The following is a 5801-nucleotide window of genomic DNA, read 5'->3' on the forward strand; positions in this document are numbered from 1 at the left end:
AACTCATTTGGAGTTATATTTAAAAAGTTATAGCCAGTCAAAGTTTTGGTCAAATTCTGTTTTTAAAATAAAACAGAAAAAAGGAAAAACGTTCGAAACTAACCACGTCGAAGGCGTATTTTGGGTTACGTCTTCACTTACGCCTGCGTGGACCGGCGCTGGGTCACAGACAGGGGGGCCTGCGCTGTCAGGTTCATCCCCCTCCCTCCCGCTTTCCTGGCCAGGGAGCAGAGGCGAGCTCCGGCGACGCCAGTCGGCGGAAGGCTACTCCCCGCGGGGTACTAGGCACGGGGATAGGTTCCGCATGAGCTAGCGGTCCTCTCGATAGTCACCACTGCCGGAGTGGTGGACAGGGTCACCGGCGGCGAGCTCCGAGGCGGATGGAGGTTTCGGGTTGGTTTGGGGATTCGGTTTACGGTGGCTCTCAATCGGAATTAAGGGACGAGACGGCTCCGCTGGGTCAAGGAAAGACTAGAGGTGGCGAGTATGGGGTCGGAGGGGCTCTGGCTGCGAAGTAACCAACCGGAGTGCGGCGGCGGCTGCACTTGCCGGAGGCGAGGATGACGACCTCCTCTGGTCAAACTGCTGCGAGGGGAGTTGGCTACGGTTGACTTGAGGCTGTTGACGAGTGCAAGGGAGGCCGAGGGCGCTATTTATAGCAGGGTAGCGTCGGTTCCCGACGGTAGCCGTGGATAAGCTCGACGGTGCGCTTACTACTGTCGCCGGAGGCGGCTAACGACGAACTCTCCACTGTCCAAGGAGGCGAGCTGGCACACTGCGGTGGTTTGGGCGGTGCCGACCTCAGCAGGGGCGGGCTCCCGACGCCTGCGTGCCGCCAAAAGGCTCGCTGCAGCGGCGCTGCGAGGAGCCAGGGGTGAATGCATGTCACGGGCGAACGAACAAGATCGTGGCTTGGTCCCTCGGGCAAGAAAAGACCAGGAGGTACGGAGTAAGCGCGACGCGGCGGCTCAGCGCACGGCTACAGTTAGCGCGCTCTGGGCACACCCAGTGCACACCCACCAACCGCTCGGCGAAATGCCATGGCACCCCAGAGGGCTTAGATGATACTGCAAGTTACCACTGGTTAGTGTGGTTACTAAATCTCTAGTGGACAAGCTGGCTAGGCAAATAAAGCAACTCTATAATGCTAACTAAAATCTATGCCAAAACGGTTCAAGCACTCCAACTGTTCGACGAAATGCTAGGGGCATCGAGATGGTTTTGCAAGTAACCAAAATTTCCAGATCAGAGTCTCTTTAGGTACTAGAAAACATGGCGTGGTTGTTTTGGGAAAAATCAAAACTTGATAGTGCAAGTTTTGCAAATCTTTAGTTCTGGACAGAATGTAAATTGCATTATTGCTTGCACTAAAAATCCTCCAATGGGTCCACTCTCCTGGACTTAAGGGTTTTGTAGGGAGGACTATAGGTAGGAAAAAGGATCATGTGCAACAGAGCAATAAAAAATGGAGTTGCAGTAGAAAAGGCCAAACTGGTCCAGAGAGCAAAAGGGGATGTTTTGCTCAATTTTTGCAAAGAACATTCATGGGTTTTTGCATAAAAATGAGTTATATGCCTCTACTACCATCCCCAAATACTTGGCAATTTTTTTAAAGAATTATTTAAAGGGGTTATAGTGCAAAGGTCCCAACTGGGCCAGTTTAGAAAACTTGGGGTAGGGCTCACAATTTTCAATAAATAAAAGATATTATTGCACCAGAGTGATATAAAAACACCACATGACATCCCCAAATTTTGTTGAAAATTTTAGATGCATATATCAAATGGTTGCAATGCAAAAGAGGCTCTAAAACTTATGAAAATCTCTTTAAAAGAAGAAAGCTCAAGAAAATAATTATGCAAATAAATCCACTGATAAAAGAATTGTTTTTGTTGAGAGGGTACACAAGTCCAATGATAATCTAGGAAGGCCTTTACTTGGGGTAAAAACTCCAGAATATTAAAGAAAAGGGGTTCTGAACTCAAAAGAAAATCCAGAAAGCAAAATTTTTAAACTCCTGGCAAAATTTTAATAGTCAAAACATGGTTAAATTTTTGGGGTGTTACAACACTACCCCCCTTACGAAAAATCTCATCCTCGAGATTTGATAGGGGTTGTTTTGAAAATTTTTACTCCTACTATCACAAAAATATCCGTCCTACTCCTGTATTTAAAACGTAGCTACAGTGAGAGGGCAATAAGTGGTGTAAAACTACAGTGTGGCATGCTGGCGTTGCATGGAAAATTTTCGGTCAGTTTCTACTATTGGTTACAGTAAATTTAGAATAAACTTCTAAATTACTGAAAATACGCTGGTCGTACCTGAGAGCACAGTGCTCTTTGTGGCTGACAGGTGGACCCAGGGTCCACTGTCGGTCTCTTCCCCTACCTCTGGCTCCCTCTTCTTCCTCTCTCCAGCGCGCTTTCCCGCGCTTTCTCCACCGGTGACGTCTAGCTCATAGGGAATCTAGGCCATACTGCAGTAGTGCGCGGCATGCTAGCTGCCGGCGCAGCGTGCACTCACCTCGCGGGCCAATGCGCTGTCGGCACTGCTCGCAGATTCGCCTCCGAACACCGGTGATCGAGCGACGAGCGGCGCTGGTGGACTTCGCCCACCGTACATCGATCTTGAGCTATAAAACGACTGTGGTGCTCCTTCTTCTTCCTCCACCCGACCTCGCTTCTCCTTCTCCTCCCTTCTCCTTCATTTCTGTCTGCAGGAGCCTCGAGACGAGGCTCTAATGGCGGAGGTGATACCGGACTGGTACGTGATCCTGATGTGCGGAGGGTTGGCGGCATTGCTGGGGTTCTCCGTGCTCCTGTGTGTGATGATCCTCGATGATCGTCGCGATGCTGCCGCTCGAGTGTTAGCTCTCCGCGGTGGTGGTGATCACGATGATTAGGTGCGGTGTCAGGTGCTAACTACTGTCAGGGTGCCGGAGGTAACTTGTACCCGAGTAATTACTCACAAATCTCTCCCTCTGAGACTGTGGGGTGTTAGGGAGGCGATTAGTTTGGTGCAAAAAAATGTGCGCGTGGATTTGCACTAGGTTGTGTGGTTGGGGTCGTGAGTCTGCTGTTATGGTGCTGCGTGAAATAAAAATCTATGTCGTGAAGAAACGTATGCTGCAACAACTCCGAGAAAAATCTCACTTCAGGATTTACTGAGAGTGAAAACAGTTAATAAAATTTTATCGTAGTAAAAATCACTCACATGGATTGAAACTAAAGATTTAATTCATCACACAAATTTTGGGATACCACACACAAGTTGCAACACAAAAAAAATAACTGCAGGGACAATAAACACAGCAATGACATCTACAACGATAATGGTAATTGGACAGGGTCCTGAGAAAAAGTCTCTGGAATCGGGGCACACTCTTCTTCTATCGGGGGGAGTGGGTTGACCAGTCGATGAATGTGCCTTTCCTAGTTGGGCCTCAGTGGTCTGCCGATGGCGATCTGAGGATTCAAATCAGCGAGGCTTTGGAGATATCCCATTACTCGCTGGGTCAAACGCTCTTGCACGATGACATAGTGGGCAAGATTGGGCAGTACTGGGTCTCTCTTGATTCGTCCATCGGGAAAAGATGTAACTTCTCCGGGTGCTGCACGACTCGGGAAATAATAATACCCCCGTTCGCTGGCATAGGGTACCGCGAATCAAAGGCGTGTAAGCGCCTCGTACGCAGCAGCTTCTATGGCCATATGCGGAGTTGGCATAGATTTCCCCACAAAGGAAGCTTCCGTGGGGTCTTGGTTTGGGTTTGTGGGAGGGACGTGCACCACTGCCCAATATTTCGAGGTGGATGGGGTGATCCTCGATTTGAGCAACTCATACTGTGGTGGATGGATAGCACTCATGGTACTGTAGGTAAAGTCCCACAAAATTTTAACAAAGCTACCTGGAGTTGCATCTGGAGTCCTTAGATAGATACTAGGGCTCGACATGGCAATGGAAATGGTTGTGCAAGTGGTGCTCAAGGTGAGGGGTACCTGGTAATATCACGGGGTGGCCTTTTTATACAGCATTGGGGCTGGGTTATTTACCGTGGTGAAAGGTAACTAGTCGAGCGAGTCTGCTCCATGGGGTCGGGGTCAATGCTACAGATACACATATCTCATAAAAGTGACGTATTATTGTGGGTGTCGTCAGTGTGGTTTTGGTAGCTATGCCCGGAATTAAAAATGCAACCGCATGCTAACATATTTATGCAAGGCTACTATTAAAACAATGGCACACAAGCAGGCTGCGATTATTCAAGGCGATGCACGATACATAATTACAGGGTGCGAGCATACTGAGACTTGGTACTACTCGAGTGACTTAGTCTACCTCGTTTATATCTAAACGAGCCTACCTTGTGGACGTCGAGGCTTCTCCACGGGCTTCACCATCGGGATTAGCTGGAGGGGGTTGAGGGGCTGCCATGTCGGGGTAGCGATGATGACCATCCCGGGGATTGTTGGTCACAATCCCGCTGGAGCGTGTTCCCAAAAGGCGATGAAGCACTTCTGGGGACACCAAAGTATTGTGGTCGATGGCTGGGGTAGACCTCAAGGACTCGATCGGGTGTCCGAACAGCATGACTCGGTTGTCGGCGTCGGGATCATCTTCTCCTCTCGCCGGGGCTCGGCGGACCAGCTCTCCACGAGATGCGATCAGATCAAGGGTGATTTGATCGAACAGTTCCTCTAGTGCACCTACATGGCGCACCAGATGCAACATTGCAGGATCCGTCTCGTGATCGCCGTTGGCGACCTGGGGTGGCCTACATACCTGTCACGGCTGGGGTAGTAGTGGAAAGAGCAACAATTAACTCTGGGCGACAAGTGCTGGAGTTGAACTATAGCCTCTCGAGCAGTTAGTTGGATGGCTTGTGGCTCAAAGGAAGTTGTCCTTCCGGTGAACCTGTAGGGGCGTTCTGGTGATAGACCCCTACCATAGATGTGTACAGTGGCCAAGAATTGACGGTTCTCTCCGCTCATGGGTCCTTGGTACACAACATATTCTGGGGGCTCCTCTTACGCGAAGGCACCGCGGGTGAGGTTTGCTAGCACGGTCACAAAACCTCCAAGGTTGTTTGCCGTGGTTTCATTGTGCACGACGGGGCCAGGCATCATGGCTCGGTTTGGGGAAAGAGGCTCTGCTGTGCTGTGTTGAGGTTAGCGCGCCCTTTTTATAGAAAAAGAGGGCGGAGTCTTCCTTCGCACGCTTGCGAATGAGACAATTTAGGTGTCGGTCACTGGCGCGTGATCGACAGGCTAGGCAGATAGGTTGGGCACCGACTACCAAAAGGTGTCGGGTCACTGTGGGGCTATCTTACGCGAGAAGCTTGGCCGAGGTTAGGTTATGGTTTGGTGGTTTGGTTAACCTAGGTCTATTGACCTGGCTAAGATAGGATTAGCCAATGGTCAGCCTGGCTCTGATACCAAGTTTGTCAGGACCGGGTTTTCGGGATATTAATTTCCTAGAAAATGGCCCTTGTGTTCACCAGCCCTAGGATTACTATTAGCTGATGAGGCACAAACTTAATACAGAAAATTCCAAGCAAATTACAGAATATGTTGTACAAGACCATTCTGGCCTATGAGTACAACACAGGGTTTCTAGTGGTTGATGGCGGAAGCGGTTTGTGGTCTTTCAGCGTCTATGGGACTCCAATTCCCACAGGAACAGCTGACCTGGATAACTCCTATCTTCGCGAGGTTGCTATCACCATTGATTGGGTTCCGGGGCTGTCATCGCAACGCTCCTCTCCAAGCAAGAAATCTGGCCAAGACAATAGCCAGGGACA

Source organism: Triticum dicoccoides, chromosome 6B (assembly GCF_002162155.2).
Source record: "Triticum dicoccoides isolate Atlit2015 ecotype Zavitan chromosome 6B, WEW_v2.0, whole genome shotgun sequence".
Taxonomy (NCBI): Eukaryota; Viridiplantae; Streptophyta; class Magnoliopsida; order Poales; family Poaceae; genus Triticum; species Triticum dicoccoides.